The sequence below is a fragment of the Cibotium barometz genome, chromosome 18 (assembly GCF_041138505.1).
Source record: "Cibotium barometz isolate CiBa-2024 chromosome 18, ASM4113850v1, whole genome shotgun sequence".
Taxonomy (NCBI): Eukaryota; Viridiplantae; Streptophyta; class Polypodiopsida; order Cyatheales; family Cibotiaceae; genus Cibotium; species Cibotium barometz.
Window position 1 is genome coordinate 1,442,887 of NC_141063.1, and position 25,695 is coordinate 1,468,581.

General features: G+C 37.8%; 1 long non-coding RNA gene across 3 annotated transcripts; it reads right to left on the minus strand.

Moving 5' to 3' along the window:
* Positions 1–951: 951 nt before the first annotated feature.
* LOC147628813 (uncharacterized) lies at positions 952–2,483 on the minus strand. 3 transcript variants are annotated; one of them, XR_015267983.1, is made up of 3 exons: positions 2,347–2,483; positions 1,575–2,232; positions 952–1,485 (listed from the first exon to the last, which is right to left on the minus strand). It is a non-coding gene; the product is annotated as an uncharacterized LOC147628813 (long non-coding RNA). The 3 variants fall into 3 exon arrangements; XR_015267981.1 differs by having other exon boundaries at positions 1,575–2,229; positions 2,347–2,482; XR_015267982.1 differs by having other exon boundaries at positions 961–1,485; positions 1,575–2,229; positions 2,314–2,483.
* Between the last annotated feature and the right edge of the window lie 23,212 nt (positions 2,484–25,695).

Sequence of the window (25,695 nt, forward strand, 5' to 3'; positions counted from 1 at the left end):
CACCCATAATGGTGTGATAGAATATTTATGGCTATTCTCACTTCAAGAGCAAGTTAGGATGAAGTCCTAAGTGATATACATCATAGATATATTATGAGAGTAGTCATTGTAATAGCATTAGGCCTCTTATGAGCCTAAAGTGCCCGACCGGCCACAGTTTTAGTGAGTGTAAACACTCATGGCCATGTATATAAGTGAATATCTCTCATAATATAAGGATACTCTCCCATTGTGCAATAGAGTCTTGATCTTGCTAATCCCTCTCCCTAATGCATGCTAGTGAGAGTGTGTAATTGAAGTGAGGTGAGAGGAGGGACGAGTATCCGTAGTGCAACACGGTGGTATGACAACACTCGCGGCGGGAGGCGCGGTGGAATTGCTTCTCAAGGAGATGTAGAGCGTGGAAACCTCAAGGGTTACGAGCTCGGCCATTGGAAAGATCCTCACGATAGTTGCGGTTCACCAAGTCATCTCTTGTTGGATGTGTTTCAAAGGGGGATTAGGGTGAGCCATTAACACCTACTTTCACACCAACAATAGGAGCAGAAGAGCATGTATTTAAGCAAACCTCATTTCATGGAATCCCTAAGACCCTCAAGTCTTCAATTCTTGTATGGGTGGAAACCTTATTGGTAGTCATGTTTTGAAAGGCTGAAATGAGGCCAAGTGTAAATCCTAAGCATACTTGAGGATGCTCACTGATCCCCAAGGGAGGAGCTATAGCTGGAAAGTGAGATCACCAACTCATCCTTCAGCATCCAATTAACTAACGTTTGTTAGATATTCACAGGCCCACATTAACAGAGATATCATTGTACAGAACTTACAGTCAGGCATATAACCCTCATACCCATTGTGACTATTTCCAATGGTATCAGAGCAACTCAATCATGCTTTGGTGAGATGCTTAATAGAATATTTATTCTAATAATGAGATTAATTTGTAGCATACTCAATGGCTAATTGTTCCTTGACGAATTCCATTCTGAGGTGTAAGAGCTGAAGTTTGATGGGTATCGGCAGATGGATTTTTGTTAAGGTTTAGTCGCTGTAGAAGGGATGAGTAGCTGTGCGGAAAGGGCAGCTGATCAATACAGCTGTTTGGCCAATCAAGCAGATTGGTCCTCCATCCAAAACATAAAATGCTCCTATGAGTCCTTGTCTAGAGCTGCAATCCGATCCTCCATACCTCCATAGCACTTCCAACAGCTCAGTAGCTTCAAGTAGTCTTCAGTACCTCTCAATTTCCGAGTAAACCGGCCACCTCCTCTCAAGCCTGCACCCTTCTTATGCTTGTTGTCCAACCTTAACCTGTTGAATACACAAATATGTCGCGCTCCCATTGAAGCACATACTCATAAGCCCCATGTTGGACCACCCAAAAGGTTTCTCAAGTACCCCAATCCATCCAATAGGAGCATTGGCTATGCTTGGTCTCCAAAGCTATTAAAAGAAAGTCCACAAGGAATGCGAAAACCCTCAATCCTGCCAACCATACCACTCATAAAATGAAGTCACAAAGGATGACATAAGTAACTTCAACTTAGCGTTAGGTATACATAAGAGAGTTGTACCTTATTTCTATGAATTGGGCACACAGTGAAGAAACGGCCACGTTTTTTCAACAATGCCATAGACATTCAATGTGAGGTTTTTGATACTCCATAGAAATGGCATCTCTTACCCCCATTGGACAAAGGCCATTCTTGCGTTTCTCCACTAGAACCAAAGAGTGCAGATATATAAACATTACAACACCCTTTAGCATGAAGTAAAGCCAAGGGGACTTTTAAAGGAGCGTTGTAGAGGTCTTGTCATTCATTTAGCCTTCCTCCAGCCAACCATGGTGAGGCCACTCGTAGGATTGAAGTGCGCTCTTCACTCAAAAGAACAAGAAACAGAAAAGAGCTCTTCCTCTGCTGGGTTACAGGCCGCTCTGCATGTACATTGTCGTAGCCATAACTGATTTGTTTGTAGAAGTCTTCTCTATGATTTTCATTTCTTACTAACTTATTTATTACCAAAGTAATACACACAAGTATACTCTCCGCGGCTTCGCAGGCGAGTTGGTAAGAATTTAAACTCTTGAGCGGTCTCAAATCCCACTCGCCTCAGCCGACGGACACCAAGGTCCTTCGTTCCCTAAGGTCAAACGGCCTCGCCCAGCTCGCAGTGGGTTGAGCTTGGAGAGAGAAGCAACATCGTCAACTGCTTAGCAGAACAGGGTCTCTACTGTTTAAAAAAAATAGGGTTAGGGTTCATCCAGCCGACACAGAAGATGCAAATAGTAGTCATAGACTGCAAAACTCCTACCTGCTTGTTTCCTATTAGGCCAGGCTTTCATACCTGCTGCCGGACGCAAGCCTCACCAGTGCCCCCATGAGATGCATTAGCAGAATTTTGTTGGTCCTCAGGCGCTTATGGACCCCTTTTTTTTGTTAACAGAATATTCTTCAAAATAAAACACTCTCAAACCCATACTACCTACTAAGTTGACCTACAAAATTCATCTGTGTAATTCTTGAAAAAGTGTAAAATTTAGGACATTTTTGCTATGTTTTGACTCCAAGATCTTCAAAGTCTCTAAAAACACATGTAAAATCTTGAAGTTTTAAGATTCACACACAAACATATATATATAGGACATTTTTGCTGTGTTTTGACTCCAAGATCTTCAAAGTCTCTAAAAACACATGTAAAATCTTGAAGTTTTAAGATTCACACACAAACATATATATATATATATATATATATATATATATATCTTCCCCTAGAACCATTCCAAAAATGGGGCCTCAACTTTGTTGGCCCATTTAAGCCCCCAGTCCGTTTCATCGATCACAAGTATATCTTAGTAGCAACAGACTACAGCACCAAATGGGTAGAAGCCCATGCTCTTTGGGATAACACGGCACAATCAACTGCCAAATTTTTGTACAAGATGATCATCACTCATTTCAGATGCCCAATCAAGTTGATTAGTGACCAAGGCAAACACTTTGTCACAATGATGTCATCAAAGAACTAGTCACCCAACATCTCATCATTCACAAGCGCTCCACAGTATACTATTTGCAAGCCAACGGTCAAGCTGAATCAACTAACAAAATCCTCAAGAAGATCCTCACAAAGTTGGTCAATCAAAATCACAATGGCTAGGATGAAAGGCTTTATGCAACTTTATGGGCATTCCACATATCCTATAAGATCTCCACCGGAATGACCCCCTTCACATGAGTATATGGCACTGAATCAATCATACCAATGGAATTCCTAATGCCAAGTCTCCACATTGCTATTGTAGAAAAGCCAAGCCTAGAAGAGTCCCTTTAACATATCCTGGACCACAGCTCCTTGCATTGGATGAAGTTTGCCTCAAGAGTTTCTACGTCACCACAGTTATTCAAAAAAGAAGGAAGAAATGGGTCGACCGTCAATCCAAATTTTGGATGTTCAAAGAAGAAGACCAATCTTGCTATTTCAGTCTTGCATGGGTCCACATCCCAGAAAACTGAAGCTCCAGTGGATAGTTTCTATGAGACGGCACTTTCCTTCTCGACGGCACACTCAACGAACGTTTTCAAAAGCTAGTCAATGGCTATCACTTGCAACCCTACCACACATCAATGCCACCAAATCCCTTCATTAAGGTGATAGAACCACCAATCCACTACCTAAGCATCCATCACCATCATGACAACACCCCTTTTCCAACCAATCATGAAAGATTCACCTCAAGTGCTCACCGACATGTAATAAAATATTTTCAATTGCTACGCACCAATGCTACATGGTAACTCTTTTTAAACCCCCCCTAAATTCCACTAATATGGGTGTATCTATCTATTTGAATGCAGCACCCCTTCTCGCCCCAAGTTATAACCCTTTGCCTGCAACCACCTTCTACATTTCCTCTCACCTTACACATGTTCTGCATAGAGCCATGAAGAATACCATATACATACCCAAAGCCAAACTCTTAACCTTAGAAAACCCAACCCCCATATCCAAAACTGAAGTACCACCTATCTATACATCCACATCTCATGAGGCACAACATACTCCCAAAATCCAACAACTCTTAGTTTCTTCTTCAGTCTCTAACTACACAACCTGTAGTCACCATGACCGTAGAAAAGAAGCCACGACCTACAGTGGCACTCCTCGCCCTCATAGAAGTTTCCTTTATGAAGGACAATGTTTTGGTGCCACCAGTCAAGATCTTTACAGTCATGGCCTATGGCTTGCATCATCCTTCACATCAATTACTACAAAAGATTACCTCTTACGCCTTGTTGAATCTAGATCATCACTTAAAGGAGTTGGTGCCTTGTACATGGGAGTACCTACAGTGCTTCTTTTCATAGTCCGTATGACCTGTGCTAGACTAGGAGTGGTAGAATTTTCCCTTTCAACAAGCTTCTCAAGAGACTAGGCCCTACTCCAATGTGCTTCCAAGGTTGTTAGAATTATGTTTTGCACTTTGCAAGAGGGCATTGGCCATGTCTGTGTAACACAAGCATCATATAATGATAGTCCTCCTCGGCTAGCCAACTTCCATGCTTGGATTCTGATAAGTTTGAGCATGGTGTGCATGCTTGATCACTACTCTTCTCTGCCTACAATAACTACTCGAATATGCACATTAAACTCTGGCCTATGGCTTGCATCATCCTCCACATCAATTACTACAAAAGATTACCTCTTACGCCTTGTTGAATCTCGATCATCACTTAAAGGAGTTGGTGCCTTGTACATGGGAGTACCTGCAGTGCTTCTTTTCATAGTCCGTATGACCTATGCTGGACTAGGAGTGGTAGAATTTGCCCTTTCAACAAGCTTCTCAAGGAGAAGTCGAGGACAACCAAAAAGAGAACCGCCTTCTTTGCAACACTGGAGATCAAAGAATGGGTTCTCAAAGCTCACTCCTGGCTATGCCAATAGCCACCACGGTAGTCATAACTCTGCTGACAAAGACAATTACTTTGGTAGCCCAAGGCAAAGAAGCCATCATTTTGAAAGATGGAGATATAGCAATAGTAGTAGTAACATGGAGGAACATGCAAACACGAGGGCTCATATTCAAGGATCATGGCAACTCCTCTACCTCTTATCTCTGTGCTCCTACACGGGGTCGCTGGATCAGCATTAGAAGAGGTAGAGCCATCCTCACCTCAGAGCATCATCTTGCGCTCTGAAGTAAGTGGTAAAAATAGCAAAGTGGCAAAAGCAGTGAAAGTGGAGATACCCCAACAAAACCTGCTAACACCAAATCCGCAGACATCTATCAACATGGGAAGACTGCAGTTGTTGGAAGTGTGATGAAGGATTACTCCATCGCTCTCCAGAAGAACTACAACCAGCTACATAATCGACTAATCTCCATGATGATTCCCGGCACAAAGACCATGATGATTCCCGGCACTAATCTCCATGATGATTCCCGACACAAAGACCAACAGAAAACCGACAACCACAACACTGCCGAGACCCTCGCTCACATCAAGGAACTCAAGAACTTAAGGTAAGCACCCTAGGAAGAAGTTAGTACTACCCCGGAATTTTTCTTCCGGAAGTCTGGTTCCAGGAAGCAATCCCCAGAATTCATCCTATGGAAGGCATTCTTCATCCTCCGCATTCTGGATCAACTTGTCCGAGATGTTCCTGCTACCACACATTTAGAATCCAACCTCTACAAGCGTCGAACCATCATCGACTCTGGTCAAAACTCGCCCAAATGAAAGACATCTAACAGTCTAGAAGACGAAAATTTTATGGGTTCAAGTCAACGGCGGATTGGAAATCAGTCCCATCGAGTGTGCCAAGTGTTAGCCGTAGGCTAGCCTGAGCCGGGGCCAACGTCTACCAGCGTCGCAGAGCAGCCAAACAGTCGCATGTCAGCATCACCAACTATCAGGGCCCGCCTACTTTATTGCAGGAAACAACGCTTCCTTAAACACTCGGTCGACACATCTTATCATCATAGTACTAGTAGATATTGTAAGAAGGCACTATAAAAGGATAAATACGCCTTGCAAAGGCTGGTTGTCGATTGTATCATTCTTGTTTTGGATTGATATAAGCAAGATCAGGAATCCACAATAGCAAGAAAGACTAATTCTGGAACCATTGAGGAATCAGGAAGAAGATCGTCCAAACAGGAGGCTGGTGTTAACCCAATTCTAGGGTTAACAAGATCTACCGCCATTATCTTACATCAAGGAGTCACAAAAGATACACCAAAGGGTCATACATTCAAGATATGAAGCAATGGTGTCCAAATCTACAACTTGGACGGGCACCCGTAATGGTATGACAAAGTATTTATGGCAAATCCCACTTCAAGAGTGTGTGGTAGCAAGTTAGGATGAAGTCCTAAGTGATGTACTTCATGGATATATTATGAGAGTAGTCATTATAATAGCATTAGGCCTCTTATGAGCCTAAAGTGACCGACTAGCCACAGTTTAAGTGAGTGTGAACACTTATGGCCATGTATATAAGTGAATATCTCTCATAATATAACATACTCTCCCATTGTGTAATTGACTCTTTCTCTTGCTAATCTCTCTCCCTAATGCATGCTAGTGAGTGTGTGTGAGTGACGTGAGGTGAGAAGAGGGATGATTACTCGTAGTGCAACGCGGTGGTGTGACAACGCTCGTGCGGGGAGGTGTGGTGGTATTGCTTCTCAAGGAGCTGTAGAGCTTGGAGACATTAAGGGTTACAAGCTCGGCCATTGGAAAGATCCTCATCACGATAGTTGCGGTTCACCAGGTAATCTCTTGTTGGATATGTTTCAAGGAGGGTTAGGGTGAGCTATAACAACTGGAAGCTCAAGGAGGGGAAGAATTGGCAGCTGGGAGCAGGATGTCTCTCAAATACCCAAAATTCAAAGGCGAGAGTGAGGAGGATCCAGATGCTCACATCTTTGCTTTTGAAACCACGTTCCAAGCAAACATAGCTCCATTGGGAAAAAAGACAGAATATTTTGCCACAACATTAGGTGGCAAAGCCACTAGCTGGTATGCCCAGTACGGTCTGGAACATTTCTAGACATTTGAAGAGTTTGAAGAAGGCTTTCCTAAAAATATTCAATAAAGATAAGACCATAACGGAGATACTAGAAAAGATGCAGAGGATGACACAAAAAAAGAGGCCAACAGAAGACTGTGATTGAATTCAGAGCAATGTTGATGTACCTAGACCAGCCCAACCAACACACCGAGCCAGTGGTTTGTGAGAGAACTAAGGGAAAAACTCGAGAATACAATAGCCTCGTACGACTTGGAAGCCCTGACCTTCGAACAAGTGGTGGCAGGAGCCGCCACCCAAAACTGAAGGAGTCCTGAAGCAAACTAAAAACTTCCACTTGACTAAAAACTCTCTGAGGACTTTGCTCCTGAGAACCTTCTCCTGAACGTCAAGGATTTCTTCAGGCTAGAGTACCATCTAGCCTTGAGTCAGAGAAATCAATTGTTCATCATCAAGCACGTGACCGGGCTGGGTACATATTTCTTAAGTACACTGACATGGAATACATTATGTACCTTGAGATGGGGAGGCAGAAGAAGTACACTGACATGGAATACATTATGTACCTTGAGATGGGGAGGCAGAAGAAGTTTATAAGCTAGATTACTTACTTTCTTTATAACAGCATACGGTCCACAGTATCTAGGAGTGAGCTTCTTATACTTCCCTAAAGATAAGGAACTTCTTTTTGGTCGTACTCGAATGAAGACCATATCTAATTCTTCAAACTCTCTCTCTGATCTCTTTTTATCTGCATACTGCTTTTGCCTATCTTGGGCTGCTGCCTTAATATCTTTACGGATTGATTGCATTTGCTGGTCCATGTCATCAAGCATTTGTTTGGACATTTCGACTCTAATCAATGGGTTGGACCAAGTCAATGGTGTAAGGCAATCTTGTCCATACAGAGCTTTGAAAGGGCTCATCCCAATGCTTCGATGATAAGAAGCATTGTGAGCAAATTCAACTAGGTGCAAATGGCTTAACCACTTCTTGGGTTTCCTGCCAGCATGACCGAAGGATATCTTCTATTACCTGATTCACTCTTTCAGTCTGGCCATCTGTTTCGAGGTGATAGGCTGTACTGAGATCTCTGGTTTTTAGCCTTGCATTTTACGTCTACTGGATTCATCTTAACAACATGAACAACTTGCCTCTTTCTGAGCCCTTTTAATAATTTAGAAGCCTTGACTAATTGCAGCACTAGGGATCTAGAAATTCCAGTTCCTTGAACTTTATTCCCGTGAAGGTCAAGGAATGAGATGGTTCCATTGTGACAATGAATGTCAGCTTGATTCTTATGGAGCCAATCCATTCCAAGGATTCCATCATAGATTCCCAAGGGTAGGACTCTAAACTGGCACTCTGTTACATTCCAAGGATTCCATCATAGATTCCCAAGGGTAGGACTCTAAACTGGCACTCTGTTACATTCCCATCTAGACTAAACTGAATAAGGTCTGTCTCAAGGTGTGTGAAAATCTTTTCACTAGCCAATTCCACTTGCATAGGTTTCCCTGATTTTTAGGACTAACTTATGCAGACATCCTGGGGGGGAAATAAAAGAATGAGTATGCTTGAATCAATCAAAACTTTAATTGCTTACCTTGGTACTCTGCTGGAGTCTAGAGGACTGAAAATTGACAATTATTCCCTGATGCTCAATTGCAACATAGATCTATCTTTTTTTTTCCTCCACTTCCTCAACTATAGTGACGGCTCTAGCTGCTACAGTCTGAGGCGGAACTCTCTCTCTTTGGTTTTCCCAATTCTGGGAGGGAGTTTGGAGACTACTTTGCATGGAGGTTGCAGGCTGAGCTAGCACTCTTCTGGGGTTGCCTTGATTTTGGCGCGGGGGACCCTGATTGTGGACTGATACAAAGGAGTCTGTCTCTGAACTCTAGGACCCTGGCTTCCTTGGCCTACAGAAGGAGATGGGTAATCCTTGAGCTGGTGCCCAAACCCCTGACATCCAAAGCACCTGTTCTCACTTTGAAGCTCTTCCCTTTGCATTCTTGAAAGAGCTAGAGTTCCTGAGAAAGAGCTTCGAGGAAAAGGTCTTCCTTCATTCCTAAAACTTCATGACTCCAGATTCTGGTTGGGACCTTGGTGTCTCTTTAGAGGCGGAAGGTTGGAAAAACTTCCCAGTGTTTGGAATCTCTTGAAGGATGAGGGAGCTGGCTTTGGTGGGACTTTAATGTGAAGGCTTTGGCGAAGTCCTTCACCATTCTTACAGCTTCAGCCATGGAAATTGGCTTGTTATTCTTGACCAGGGGTTTAGGGGAAGGCAAAAAGAGGGAAGAAAGGGAAAGAAAAGAGAGGGAAAGGGAAAGAAAAGCTCACTAGAGAGCATAGTTAAAGCTTTCCATGAAAGCTTGGAAAATAAGAAAGAAATGAATCTTTTAAATTGAAAGCTTAATAGAAAGAAAGAAAGGAGAGAGACACTTACCTTAGAGAGAGAGAGAGAGCTTTGATGGAGAGAGAGGTGGAAGGACTTGGAAAGAAATGAATCTTTTAAATTGAAAGCTTAATAGAAAGAAAGAAAGGAGAGAGACACTTACCTTAGAGAGGGAGAGAGCTTTGATAGAGAGAGAGGTGGAAGGACTTGGATGGGAGTAAGTTCTGATGAATCTGTCGTCCTAGCATGTGTAACAAAGAGAGGTAGGTAGAGAGAAAGGAATCACGTCAACATCGATTTAGGCAGGAGTCTCAGCTTCTAGGTCGCTACTCAGCAAAACAAAATTTCGGTACTAAGGAGCAATATCTTGTTGTTGGGAAACCGGGCAACAAAATTTCACTCTACTGAGCAATGAAATTTCTCTGCTGTAAAACGCTTCCTAATAGCGAAACCCTGGGCAACTTTCTGTCTGTAAGTTTTGGATAGTTCATGTGTTTTTATGTTAATACATAATTAGTTTTGGCCTGGTTTCAGATGCCTAATAGTGATCAAAGGCTGGAAGTTGGTTCTGAAGCATGGTTGAGAGAAAAAATTCATTGTATGTGTGCTCAATGCAAGGGCCAATATATATTACAACGTCATATAACAATTGAGCATGTCCAAATATATGGGCTTCATGAGGCATTAGCACGACCAAGTGTGGATGATGACATGGAGGAGAACCATAAGAGAGTGTTACAAAACATGCCACACCATTCAATGACATTGGGTAGATTGTGAAAGGTGGCAAGGCTTCATAGGGAAAGCATGGCTGAGAATCATCTTCACCAACCAATAAATGAGGTGCCTCCACCATTGCCACATGAGGAGGAAGAGGATCTCATCATGGAATACATGGTGAAGGACTTATTTGAACGGGAGGTCATAGATGATAGAGATCAAGCTCCAATGTCACAAGAGGAGGAAATCTTGCATAGAGAGGCAAACATCCCTTTGTATGAGGGATGTTCATACTCTACATTACGAGAAAACTTGGAGCTATTAAACTTACAAACAACTTATGGATGGAGTGATGCAAGTGTCACAAGTCTTCTTAGGTAAGATCCAATCAAAATATTCTCTTAAATAGAAAATGTCTCATGTTTTATATACTCTCCTTGTAGATATTTTGAAATATGATTTCTTATGTTATGTTGTAGGCTTCTCAAGAAGATTCTTTCCCCTCAAAATCTATTACTGGACTCACGAGATGGGTCTCGTAAAATGCTCTCTATGATAGGTATGGATTATACAAAAATACACACATGTCCCATTGATTGCATGCTATTTAGAGGGGTAAATAAAGATGCAATACAATGTCTACAATCTGGAGAGAGCCACTATAGAGATGATTTGCAAGGAGAAAAAATTTCCCAAAAGGTGTTGAGACACTTCCTTATCATTCCTTGCATCCAACACATCTTTAAATGTAAGGGGATTACAAAACTCATGACATGGCATGCTACTCATCGCTCAACCAATGGCATCATGAGGATCGTAGAGCTGATTCACCAGCATGGAAACGTGTGGGGCATCAAAGGCCAGAGTTTAAATATGAGCTCCGTCACTTACGTCTTGGCTTGGGCATGGATGGTGTTAACCTATTTGGCTTCAAGTCCACATCATGGTCTACTTGGCCTATTGTATTGGTGAATTACAACCTCCCTCCATGGGTGACAATCAAGAAAGGTCATATCATGCTTTCTCTCCTTATACTAGGCAAGTATAAGGTGGTGAACATAGATGGGTACCTTGATCCTTTAATTGAGGAGCTCGAAACACTATGGTGAGGTATCAAAGTGCATGATGTCTCAAGTCCAATAAATAGGCCTGATATGGAGGTGAAATGAGTTTTTCTTTGGATGATGTATGACTATCTCGGGTTCTTGGAGTGCTCACGTACATACTTGAACTAGATAACATTAAACTTTAACTTTATATCTCTACCTCTCAATCATCTCAATTTTAAAATAGGTTTGGCAACCTCCAGACATCATGCATGTCCAATTTGTGGACCATCACTTGTTTTGGAAAGACCTCTACACTAAAGGAGGTGGTGTATGACAAACATGATTGATTTATCCATCCACATCCCAAGTATGTGCCACATGATGTCTCACTACTTGTAATGAGAGTAGAGAGTCTCTCTCTCTCTCTCTCTCTCTCTCTCTCTCTCTCTCTCTCCAAATAAAAAGTAAAATATACATATTCATATTTAAAAAAATATATTTAAATATACACATAATACATATTCATATTTAAATAATTGTATTCAAATATGCACATTTTTAAATATGCACAATATACATATTCATATTTAAATAATTGTATTCAAATACGCACATTTTCAAATATTTAATAAGTCCTTAATTATGTGCCTAATAAGTCCCTAATCAGCTCAAGAAATTGCCAATATAGCCCCACTTAAAAGACTAATAAAACCTTCAATTCTAAGGCGTAATCAAGCATTAAAGGCTTATCCAAATCCAACACTTGATTATAAATTAAAAAACATGTGGATGCTAGCCTTTAATTGAGGAGCTCGAGACACTATGGTGAGGTATCAAAGTGCATGATGTCTCAGGGCCAATAAATAGGCCTGATATGGAGGTGAAAGGAGTTTTTCTTTGGATGATGCATGACTATCTCGGGTTCTTGGAGTGCTCACATACATACTTGAACTAGATAACATTAAACTTTAACTTTATATCTCTACCTCTCAATCATCTCAATTTTAAAATAGGTTTGGCAACCTCCAGACATCATGCATGTCCAATTTGTGGACCATCACTTGTTTTGGAAAGACCTCTACACTAGTGTGTGTATATATGTATATATATACATATATGTATATATATATACATATATATATATATATATATGTATGTATGTATGTATGTATAGAGAGAGAGAGAGAGAGAGAGCTATCTGGGTGTACCTATTTGGCTGCTAGAGCAACTAGGTGTGACCATTTGAGTGGGTGTGATGCAAAACAGTTGGTGAGGCATTGTATCCATGTCCGGCATGGCAACCTTTAAAGCATGTGTGCAGAGGGAGCTCAGTGGTCTTCAGAGCACATGATCAGAGTGACAAACCTGAGGTGGGGTGGCCTTCAATGCACATGCATAGGGCACATCACGACATGAAAGGTGTAGGGAGGTTGGTGGTCTTTAGAGCACGTGTGCAACAAAGCTAAGGGAGCTCGATGGTCTTTATAGCACGTGTGCAACAAAGCTGAGGGGAGCTCGGTGTAATAAAGTTGAGGGAGCTTGTAGGTCTTCAGAAGCTCTACAGTAGCGACTCCCCACCCTCCCCCAAGACTTTAGATAAAATCAAGGAGGAGAGCATCATCAAGATAATGATGGTGATGTCAATATGCACATGCCTCTCTCTGCCACATACTTTCAAATGGGCATGTGTCGATATATATTTGTGGTCTTACTTGTTCGCGCATGTATGTGTGGATATGCTAAGCTTGTAGCTACGTTTATGTGGGTGTTACATCGGACATGCAGCACCACTTCCAAATGGACATGCGCTCTCCTACGATCTGGGGCCATCAAGAGAACGACTTCCTCAATGTGCCAATTTCGGCATTGTCGTCTAACTACACAGGAGGAGGGCCTGGGGCTGTAGTAGGGAGCGTGCAGCATCAAAGCTAAGCTGGGGGGTGTGCAAAAACGATGATTTAGTGATGGGGCATGCAACAATAGTTAGCAGCAAGACGTGCAACATCAATAAGTGGCGTAGTTGAGGAGACGATGATGCCAATCGCCATCCCACTTGGGGAGCTCCGAACGTGCTCCTACATGGAGTGCCTCCGCATTTGCCACATGGCATGTCAAAAATAAGATGTAGAATAAGAAGAAGCATAGTATCTTATCTTGAACTCAGAAGAAGAAGAGCAATCAACAAAACCAAAACAATCTCCTCAAAGGTAGCCACATGTTCGCTTTAAGCACACTAAATCTCATCTATTCGTGGTACTAGGAGTTGCATCAAAAAGAGGTTTGTAAGCCATTTACGATAAATAGTATGAGAGTGATCTGCAACTTGTACTAGTCTTTGAGGCACTAGTCACCAAAAGAGACATGACAACAACCAAAAAGTGCTCTACGAATTTTGAAGGGCAGTTGATAGTTATCACAATAAATCAATAAAATAGTCAAATTTATGTGGTCTACTTGCACATAGCTTAACTTTATGAGGGAAAAAAACATAGCGAGATGCACAAGATTCTAGAAAAAATTTGTTTATTTTGGTGCTTTGTAAAATATATAAATGACTTACAAATATGTATGGATGTATATTGTATGTATATGCATTATCTAACTATGCATACACATCTATCCCAAAGTTTGGGATGAATAAACATGCATGTTATAATATAGTCACAATTTATTAACATATTCTCATAAAAAGATAACTTGGGATTTGGTTTGAAGGGGTGTGTTGAATATGTTTTTTGTATTTTTTAGCTTCTTTGTGAGGATATCAACTTGTGAGAGATAACTTTTACATCCCTTATTGGATTATAGTGTTGTTGTTTGCTAAGTTGATCTGCACATTTCAAAGTTTGTCTCCATTGTTTTAAAAACATATTTTTAATAGAACATATATTAAGCAATAGCCTCCCCATTGTTGCAATTTACCACCTTGATGTTGAAGCCTACACCCATTTTCAAGTATCTCATCAAAATAACTAAAATTTACTTTATTAGGAAATAAATTTACAAAATTATATGCAATTGAAAGCTTAAAACTAGGCCTAGCAAAATCATGAATGGAATTACCATCGTTTGCTATATGTTGTTACTATGAGTTGTGGGATTTGTAAGGATAAAATAGTAGGATGCTCCGTGATTTTCTTGATATTGCATCACCATGGAAGTGTGCTATTTAGGTTTCCTCTTCATTGTGCATATTTCCCATATTTTTTAGCATGAGAGGTTTCACTTTAAATTACCCAATATGACATGGAATTCCTAACATTGTCACAACACCACATTATTAGGTGGCCAAGTTTTGATGCAAAGATCTGACACTATAATTTGGGTGTACCCTCATATTGATTGTCGTAAATAGAATGTCTATATCCCATCACTTTCCCTTCAATAGTCATTATAGTAGAAACTTCACTTTCACTAATCCATATTTCATAGACATCTACTTGAAATGACATGAAATTCTTTGTGTTCCCCCCTTATTCCTCTTCTTCTTAGTTTTCCTTCTTTTCCTCTTCACATTTGTGAGATCTTACCACGTCATGTCACCTCTATAGCTTGTTCAAAATGTTAGCCAACAAGGATTAGGAGACTTGACTTTTGCATCATTTTCATCTTGAAAAATAAAACCACTAAAATTTAATAAACTCTCCCTACACTATTGAAATCAAAAGTGATAGACATGAAAATCTATCAACCCCTATCACATAATTACCATAACTAAGAGTAGCAAACACATATTCTCTCCTTAAACTTTCTCTCTCCAACCATCTTGCAAGCACAAGTATAAGCTCAATTTTCCTACAACCATCTAATTATTTCCATGTGTGATTTTTCCCCAAGCTACAACTATTTAAGTCAAAGTGCAAGATAGTGGAAAGGCATCATTCTTCTATAGCACAATGTAATGGCTTCTCATGAGTTGTGGTCATGGGCAATATGAGTGATTCTCTCCAAATTTACATTTAGCCTCTCCATCACCATTGATGTAGTTGGGTAAGCTCATGAGGATCTTTATGACATTTGAGGTGAAACATTAAGGGCCAGCTTGGGAAGTCGTGAAAAGGGCTATATACTAGGAAAATAGTAGAACTTTCTAGCCTCTCTCTCTCTCTCTCTCTCTCTCTCTCTATATATATATATAATATATATAATATATTATATTTCTAGCCATCGTTTTTTAAAGCTACTCGACGTAGGGTCCTTTGAGGCAATTTTAAGAATATAACAATAACCAAAATCAATGGATGGTGAAGACCCACTTGACGGAAGACATCGATGGCCACAAGGTATTACATCATTGTAATATACAGATGCTACAGAGAGCGCTGCAATGTTAATCCTTCATAGTGAGAAAAAGAATATGCAGCTGCCAAAGTCCTATTATAAGACTCTTCTTCACAAGGGGCATAGCCATAGCAAATGACGGCAACCTTGTGCCACTACCAAGGCAGTGGTAGAGAAGATGGCAAAAACTCCAGTAAGGCCCATCAGCAGTACTTCAGGCATCTTCAGCGAAGAGTAGAGAAGCACCACCGATCGACGCCCACAAAGAAGCAGTGCCCACGGCTAAGAGAGACGATAAGGTAGACGATAAGTTTCTCCAAAATCACGTTAGGGTTAGAACCCTAAGGTCTTTAAAAAAAAACAAAAGCATTGGTGTAAAAAGACTGAAAGAAGAGTGTGTTCATATGATGGCCCACTAAATCTCATGTGTGCACATGTACAGAGCCATTATCTTGTTCTTCATTGAGAAGGTTGGCATCGTCAAATGTCACAGCATCATCAACTATGTTATCATGGGTGTCACCAACATCAAAGATTTTGTATTTTAAAAAAACCCTTGTAGCATACCGCAACCAACTGAGTATACGAATAAAATCCTCTCACTACCCAATTCTTAAACAAAAATTTGTGGTAAAAAATCCTACTTCCCATAAAAAAGTGCTTGTCCTACCCTCTAGCACCGATGATGTAGCCAAGGTAGAAGAAATAGCCAAAAATTTGTAACCTTACTCTTAGAAGAGACCTTTAGATCTCAAAGATAGGTGAAGTCTCTATCAAGGGGGGGATATCACTCTTAGAGATGACCTCTAGGCCTCAAAGATAGGTCAAGTCACCATCAAGGGGGGGGAGGCTAAAGTAGCACATGAGCCAAAGTTCTTTATAGCACATAGGGGAATGTAGAAAGTAGGCTCTATCAAAGCTAAATCAGTCATTTAGGCAAATTCAAAACAACATTTTGTAACCGACATCCAACCACCTTGAGTAGCCTAAAAATTTGGCACCAAGAAGGAGGAGTGTTGAGAAAGTTGTGCCAAAGAGCACAAGGAAGATAGGGAGTGAGTCACATGAGCAAGAGAAGGAGCATGCACATTAGAAAAGGAAAAGACTAAGGGTACATTGGCAAAGGTTGATTTGTTTGGTCATTTATAAAAGCTGAAGTCAAAGGTCAAAAAAGTAACACATGGAAAGTGCAAGGGAGGACATGTAGTGTGAGCATTAATGAACACATGGTTGGCACTAGGGTGCACACAAAACATGGATTGGAGACCTTCCCAAGGCTATAAATTTGGGTGTATGAAGCTTGATTTGATATGAGATTAGTTCTTTGTTTGTGATTATCACTTGGCTTAGTTTGTCTTGTAGTAATCCATTTTTTATTCTCTCTTAATCATGATGGTTATTTGATATGAGCCACCCTAGATCAATGCTCTTTCAACAATAAGGGGTTGTGAGCATGTCTTAATCCAATCATTTATCAACTCTTATTAACCACATTTGTTTATAACATGGTGCTTCACTAACTATGTCTATACACACTTGTAATTCCTGTCATTTGATATTATAAGCCCTCTTCAAATGCTCTTAAGTCTTATACAACGAGCTCATAACATGAAGAACCTCGCCAGAAAGGCTAAACACTTGAAAAATCCTTGTAAGTCATGGGGGCCTTGGTTACTTACTCCCAAGTGGCCTAGAGAGAAAAGGCTTCTTATGTATAAAAGCCAACTTCTTATGTTTGTAACTTATTATTCCCATTCATACATTAGAGTTTAGTATTCTCTTTTAGAATAGAGTTTAGTGTTCTCTCTAGTTTCTCTTTCAACTCCTCTAATCTAGCAAGTGTGAAAGTAGGATGAGGGTTTGGGTATGTACTATCCATTGGATACATATCCCCATCGGTGTAACAATGAGTACGTGAGAAGCACGGCATAGAGCTCTCCCACACAAGGGTGAAGCCCTTGAGCTCGGCTTTTGCTTGATGATTTGGTAAGTTCCCAATAACTTTTGTTCTATCAAGGCTAAACATTTTTTGGTGTTGTTTTCGGAAGCACCTTATCACTTTTCTTTGGCATTTTTTGTTGGTATGTTTCTTATTGTGTTGGCATTTTCGGGCATGCTTCTTATTTTAAATCCAATGGAGTGTAGTGGCACATCATAAAAATATTGAGATTTGAGCATTTTGTGTTTTGTTTTCATTTACTTTGAGTTTTTTTATGTTTTTGTTTTGCTTTTATTCTTTGTTTTATAAGTGTTTAAAAAGTTAAATTTTTAATGGGCTAATGCATAAGAGAAGCATAAAAAGGCAAATAGAAGAGGGATTTTGTTGATTTTGAGTCACATTTTCTTTCACTTTGTATTTGATCCTTAGTTTTTTTCTTGATAGGCTCGGTTTATCTTTTTAATCTTGTTAATACAAGTATGTTGTACTTGTTTTTTTGGTGATGATTGATACTACTTGGTTCTTTTATTAGTATTATTTAACGTATCACTAATTACTATACAAGATTAAGGATTGATTTGTGCTCAATTCTTGGGGATTAATTGTGGCTTTATCTATGGCTCATGGAAGCTTGAACTAGCAAGAAGTTTGGGATTTAATTAGTTCTCTAATTAACTTGCAAATCAAATAATATTAGGCCCAATTAAAAATTCAATTCCCACTCTTTGAGCCTCCCATAATGTGACTTGCCATGCTAGGAGGAAGAGGGAGATAATTCATGCATAACCAATCATTTCATTAGGCATTAAATAGAGCATTAAATTGAGCTATCAAGTGAATAATTTGGGTTAGAAATGTATGCTTAATTTATCATTGTGGAGTCTCTAACTAAGCATGATTAATAGTTTAATAAGTCCTTAATTGTGTGCCTAATAGGTCCCTAATCAGCTCAAGAAATTGCCAATATAGCCCCACTTAAAAGGCTAATAAAACCTTCAATTCTAAGGCGTAATCAAGCATTAAAGGCTTATCCAAATCTAATGCTTGATTATAAATTAATAAACATGTGCATGCTAGCCTTAGATTCTAAGGCTTAATTAAGCATCAAGGGCATCTCAAATCAACACTTGATTGGTAATTAATCTCATGCTAATTATGATATAATCAACTCCTGATGCATTAATTGAGATTTGAAACAGCAACCCACCTGTGTATTGCCATGTTGCTATGTCGCCACCCTAGCCATTTTGTCACTACAACAAGAGGTTCATCCATTTTCAGATTTGTATCGATAGTTTTTAAAAAATACATTAGTTTTTCTATGAAAGTCCCTCAACATTGGTATATGTGCATCACTAATTTTGTTAATATGCACATTAGTATAACATTAAGAAAAATATGGACTCACAAAAGGGCCATCTAAGAAAATATTAAAAAAAGAATGGGCTAGCCAATGAGAGAGTTGGGATTCTAGATCCATGTAACATGGATCTTTTTAAATCTTCTACCACCAAATCTTACAAGATGAAGCTAGTGGAATATAATATTGGGACCAAATATTAAAGTAAAGAAATATCAAATGTGCCTTGTGGTCCTTACAATAAAATACTATAGTGTCAGAGTAGTGAATGTTCATTTTCAATCAGGAATTTATTTCCCTCTTTCAATTTTCATGCTTTTATTTTTTTCCCTTTTCACTTTCCTTCCTTTTTTTCCCTTTTCACTTTCCTTCCTTTTTTTCTCTACAAAATTCAATTTTATCATATTTCACGCTTCCTTGCTTTATTTCTTGTAAAAATTTATTGTAAGCATTGATTTCTCATGGCATTCTTGAAGGTAGTCTTTCTTCTCTGTTCTTTTAGGGAAAAAAATTCTCTTTAGTATGTTCTGGTGAAAGATTTTCTCCTTTGAATAGAAGCTCAATGAGATAATGCTAATTTCTCATGGTATTTATAAAGTTAGTCCTTCTCTTATTTCTTTGGGAAAAATTTTACATTTTGCATCCTCTCTCGTATGTTGTTCTTATGCTATGGAGACTAATTCAAAATCTTTGGTGTTGGTCTGCAGCTTTTGAAGCTTTGTTGTTGGTCTACAGTTTTTTAAGTTTGGGAAAGGAAAAGGTAATAAGAAATTTTCTTTCTCTTTTTATTCAAAGTTTGCTAATTTGTAAATGTTCAGTTTTTTTTTAAAATTGGTAACCTTGATAATGTAATATATTGATAATATGTGAAATTTATCTCTTTTCTCTTTGCAAGTTTTTAACCTCTGAGTTTTGTTGGTTTGGAGACTACTTGGGACTCTGGTAAAAAAGGTAATAATCAACTTAAGTCTCTTGTTAATTTAGTTTATGAGTGCAAAATTATCAATTTTGACATGTTGGTTAATCCAATGGATTACGTTCTGCCTAAGAGAAGCTTTAGCCTACAATCTTGAATGGGCATGCCCTAGCTTAGACCAGATTCAAGATTGTAGGCTAAAGCTCTCAAATGATATGCACGCTGCAATGAAACCATCCACGGGCTCAAAAGATGTTCAGTTGAGCTGGTTTTTTCCTTTGGATTGCTTTATCTATTTTTTTTGCATCTTATGAAGAATTGAAGAAAACTAAAATCACCTATGCTTTGCAAAAGTCCAACTAATGGTTGAATGACACATTTCTTGGGTGATCAATAGACTAGAAAGAGAACTTCAGGTGACTCTGCACTTTAGTTGATACAATTGAGTGCAGAGTCACAAAGTTGGATGTCACCTTCAGGTGAGAGTTGCAATGAATGTAACTAAAATGAATGTGGCTGCTAAAAATATGGTTTTACTAATGTTGTTTGTTTTGATGAATAGGTACTTCACTGCTCAACAAACATTATGTATGCATTTCAGGTATAGAAGATGGAGACTCTTAAGAGGTGATTGGCTAAGCTTAGATCAAGATTTATGGGATCCCACACACTCTAATGTGGTGGATGTGGCTATTCTTTGGGAGGGCCACGATACACTTTCATCCAACGTGGAGAGTAATTGGCCTCTAGCCTTTCTTAGACAAGAGATATCGTTGATGTTAAATGATCCTCCTACAAACTTTTATTTCAAGCTAGATGGTAGAAAGGTTAGGAGTAGACATGAAAAGTCTATTACATGCAAGCAATGTATTGCCCCTCATATCCTTGAGATTGTGGAGTAGTTGTAGCATTCCCCATCTCAAATTAATGACATAAATTTTTGGCTTTTTCAAAAATTGTGTTCATTTGAGCAATTTTTAGGTTCTCAAAAAATAAGTAGAATTGTAAAATAAATCTATGCTTAATGTAAAAAGTAAATCTGTGATTGATGTTAATCACTTATTTAATTCTTTATATTTTGATTACAAGTTTGTATATAAGATATACTTATATTTAATTATAATTATAAGTATAATTTCATACATAAGTATTAGTATAAATGTAAATTTAACATTAGTTTGGTAATACTAGAACATAAAAGTGTCCATGGACATATTTATGTCCTATTTACTAACCAATTTTATGGAATTATTTAGAACACATGGATATTAAAAATTAAAGGTTTCCTTTTTTCATATCATCAAGTACATAGTGAAGGAAAATTGGGATTCTTTGGGATCACATTGGCTACCTCTAGGCTTTTTAATTTCTTAAGAATTCATAAGACCAAATTACAGTCGTAATGCAGAGCTGTTTTGACTATATTTGGATCAAAGGCTTTAATTAGCCAATTTCTCATTGCTTTCTAAAGTTTTTGGATATGCATTACTTCACAAACATATATATGGTGTAATACATTCCATCTTAGGCTTAAAAATCAATTAGAACTCCAAAATTTAGATCTTAATGAAAATTATAAGGCATTTAGCTGTCTCAAAAAAAATTAACTTTAAGGAATTTTATAGCTAATCAAATAATCATAGACTAGGACCAAATCTTACACATATTTTCTACACAATGTTATGCTTTGTTGATGCATTTTTTGAGAGCTAATCACATATACACCTATCCTTTTAGGTACTTTGTTTTAGAATAAAGTTTACAAATTTTAACCCATATTTATTACTATAGAATAAGAGACTACTTCATGTATTTTAAACATCTCGTAAGGCTTTAAGTGTAATATCTAGTCATTTTATATAATAATAAATACTATTTTCAAAAGTTTCTCACTAGATAATCCAAATATAAGCAAGGATTCATATACCGTGTTTTGTTATCAATGCAATGCAATTTTGAAAGTTGAGACCATCACCTTGTCTTCTAAATAAATGTAAAATATTTAGATACTGATTACTTTAGTGGAGAAATTGATTTATTAGTATAACTAAAGTAAATCACCATATAAGCTCACACTATTTAGATAAATGTAAAATATTTATCTAAATGTAAAATATTTAGATACTGATTACTTTAGTGGAGAAATTGATTTATTAGTATAACTAAAGTAAATCACCATATAAGCTCACACTATTATCATATTTTGGGTGTCAAAGACGCAACGACTAAAAAGAGATTCTAAGAAGTAAATTTAATTGAACTAATTATTGATGCAATAATTTTTTTAATCATGAAAAATCTATCTCTCATTTATTAAATACTATGTAAGTTTTAGGAAAAATTTATAATGAGTCAAGATCGTTTTTTTCTTGCATGTAGAAACCTACTTTATAAATTTGTAACCTATTCGGATTATCCTTGAGTAGCCTTTGATGAGTGGATTAGTCACACTTTCTATGCTCATCTTGCATACTCAATTTATGCAAGATTTTGTAAGAACATAGAGCTTGAGAGCTTGCTATCTAGCCTAGAACTTAAGAACTGTGTCTCGGTAGAGTTTTGCTTTGGGATGTAATGAAATTACCTTCTCCATTCCTAACTTTGTTTCTAGGTGGATCCCTGTGGAATTCCTCTTCTCCATAAAGAGAAAATATTGAAGGAGTTACTCTTGAATATGAGATTTCAAATGCAAATTTGGAAAGGCTACCAAAGGAGATGTTCGGGCCTCGACAACACCACGAAATACCAATGTGGGAAGTAAAGAAGGTATTTGTAAGATTCCTCCTCTTCTATATCTAGAAGGTTAAGACATCACTGTACACCTTTCCCTTGACTTTAATCTTTGAAATAGTTCATTTTCTCTTAAATTGCTTAGAGAGAGAAAATATTATAGAGAGAGATAATACAGTTTTGGGATATTTTGGGATACAAAGTTACCCTTTAATTTTAAGATAAATTACCCTGAAATAGAAGTTTAAAAAGAGTTTTCCAATGTGCATTAGAAATTAATTGAATATGTGCATTGGACATCTTAACCTAGGGATACTTGTTTTTAGAAAATTTTGGATTAAGGTCCAAAGAGTGTTCTAATGGGCCTATGGTATTAATCCAAGTGTTTGGATAAGAATAATGCAAGAAGAAAAGAAAATCCACCAAAAATGAGTAAATTTTCACATAAGATGAAGAGTTGACTAGTACTGGTACTTAGTCTTTAAAAATGTGAATTTTGACACCTCAAGGGAGTGGAAAGCATGCTTCAAGGAGGCTCCAAGAAGTCCCATCAAACCCCCATTTTTTAATTCAAAAATACTCCAAAAGCATGGGATATTTCATCTCTCATCTCTCCTCTCCCATTCTAGATCAAAAAGTGGGCATAACTAGTCTAAAACTTGTCCAAATTGGATCAAATTGAAGGTCGAACCCTCTAGATCCCAGTTGGTCTTGGTTGGTGGCCTCCCTCACCTATAAATACAACCCCATTCCTTTGTATTTTCATTCTAGTGTATTCTCATGTTGGTGTTAAGTTCATTTTAGTGTATTTCCTTTATCTCTCTTTCTTGCCTCTCCATTGTGAAGCTTTGGTGCTTCACTAAACCTCTTCTTCTCTTGAAGACTACCCTCTTCTCTTGGTGACCAAGCCTCTTCCTTGAGGGCTACACATCTCCTTGCAAGATAAAGAATCAAGCTCACACCAAGGGTAAGCCTAAACAATGATGCTTATACTATCTTCTTCTCCTATCTTCTTCTCCTCTACATGCTTTGAAAGCATGAAGATGCATGATTCTTTTCTTGAAGTCTTATTTTATGGATCAAGTAGATGATTAATCTCTTTCTTGAGCATTAGGAGATCTTCTTTTCTCTTCCATATGTTTTGAAAGCTCTCTAATTCATGGTTCTTCTCTTAAACCATGTGGAGTTGGTTTATATGCTAATCTTTCATGCCTATGGTCATGATTTAGGATTAATACTCATGTTTAAAATGAAGATAATCTTTCTTTTTGGTTATGCATCCATGAAGGATGAATCTCCTTCTTCTCTTCTCTTCCACATGCTTGGAAGCATGTTATTTTCATGGTTATCTCTTTAAACCATGCTTTCTAAATCAAGTAGATGATTAATGGTAAAGATGTTAACCCTCATGCTTAATACTTTATTTTAAGGTTTATAATGATGTTTAGATGCATATATGTTTATGCATAAATATTCTAAATGCTAAAAGAAGGATTTTCATTATATTTTTGTGTATACATTCTTAGTGTGTGTATACATAAATGTTTAAATGTCAAAAAGTGAAATTTTTACCATATTAGATACTTGGATAATGCGGGAAGCTATGGCAAAAAAATTTAGAAGTTGAATTTTATACATAATAAATTTTTATGCTAAAAGTGAAATTTTAAGCATTCTCATTTCATAGAAAATACGCGGAAGCTATGGCAAAAATTCATCATTAGAAAATGAATTTAAATTTATGCATAATAAATTTTATGCTAAAAGTGGAGTTTTGAGCATTGTTCATTTGCATGAAAAATAAAGAAGGTTATGCACAAATTTTTCTAGATTCATTTAATTTATGGGAACTATGGAAAGATTCACATAAATTTTTCCTTTCATCAAAAGTGGACTTTTTTAGAAATTATGAGAAGGTTATGTACAATTCTTCTCTAATTTTCAAATGGGATTATGAATATAATTCGTTTAGATAAAAATGAATTAGTATGTGTGCATAAATATTTTATGCTGAAAGAGGAATTATGGGTATAATTGATTTTGTAAATCCCATAAGTATGTATCCATAAATCTTTAATTCAAAAAGAGGAATATTGAGCATATTTCATTTTGGAAAATTGGAGAAAAGAATGTGAAAATATTCATAGGAATGCATCGAGAAAACATGGATAAATTATTAATCAGAAAGAGGAATCACAAACATATTTAACTTTTGGAATTATGAAGTATACGTCTAGATTCTTGAAAAATAGAATCTTAAATACATTCTGAATGGGAAAAAGGTGAGTGGAAACTCTTACCAGAATTATTGGTTAAATCAGGAATTCCACCATAATCAGATTTAATGATTTATGGTGGACAAGGGAATTACATAAAGGCTTTCTATGATGATTAAAGAATTGGTTGATACTGACTAAAATAACCTAATAAAGAATCTAATCCAACTTGTATTCCGTCTCTTGGTTAGGTTTTTGACGGGAAAAGGATTTTCCAAAAAAAGACCAGAAACATGCTTAGTGGAATGAATGTAAATACTTGAGATTAACTTATTCCAAGATTTCCTAGGAAAGGATTATGGAATTCTTGAAAGGATCGAGGATCCAAAAGTGAACGGAAATTCAAAAGTAATTGAATTAAGGCGAGAATAAAGTTGTCTTTAACTAAGCCAAGTAATGGTCGAGACTTAGAAAGTTCAATCTGTAAGATTCCTCCCTCCAACTTTTAAGGTGTAAAGGTGTAAGAACCTCCCCTTCTGTTCTTGAAATTATTCCTCTCTCTGAAATAGGAGAAAGATCTTGTGTTACCTTGTTTTGGCCTAGAGAGAGAAAATATCTAGAGAGAGATAATCTAAAATTTAAATATCTTTGGATATAAAAATCCTCCTAGTGTCTAAAATGGATTCCCCTAAACAGAAGTTCTAAATGAACTTTCCAATGTGCATTAGGAATTAATTGAAAATGGTATAAGGGACCTTAGCCTAAGGGTCTACATTTTCAAAATTTTTTGGATTATGGTCCAATTAAGGTTCCAATGGGCCAATTGGATCAATCCAAGTGTTAGGATGAGATAAATCCAAAGAATAAAAGAAAATACCAAAAAATGAGTAAATGCTCACATAAGATGAAGAGTTGACTGAGTACAAGGTTTATTAGTTCAAAATTATGAGATATTACTAAAAAAAAAGAGATATTTTAGAATAATGATGCATTTTTGACACCTTGGAGCGGGGGACTCTTGAGGTACGAGCCTATTTCACATGTGTGGAAG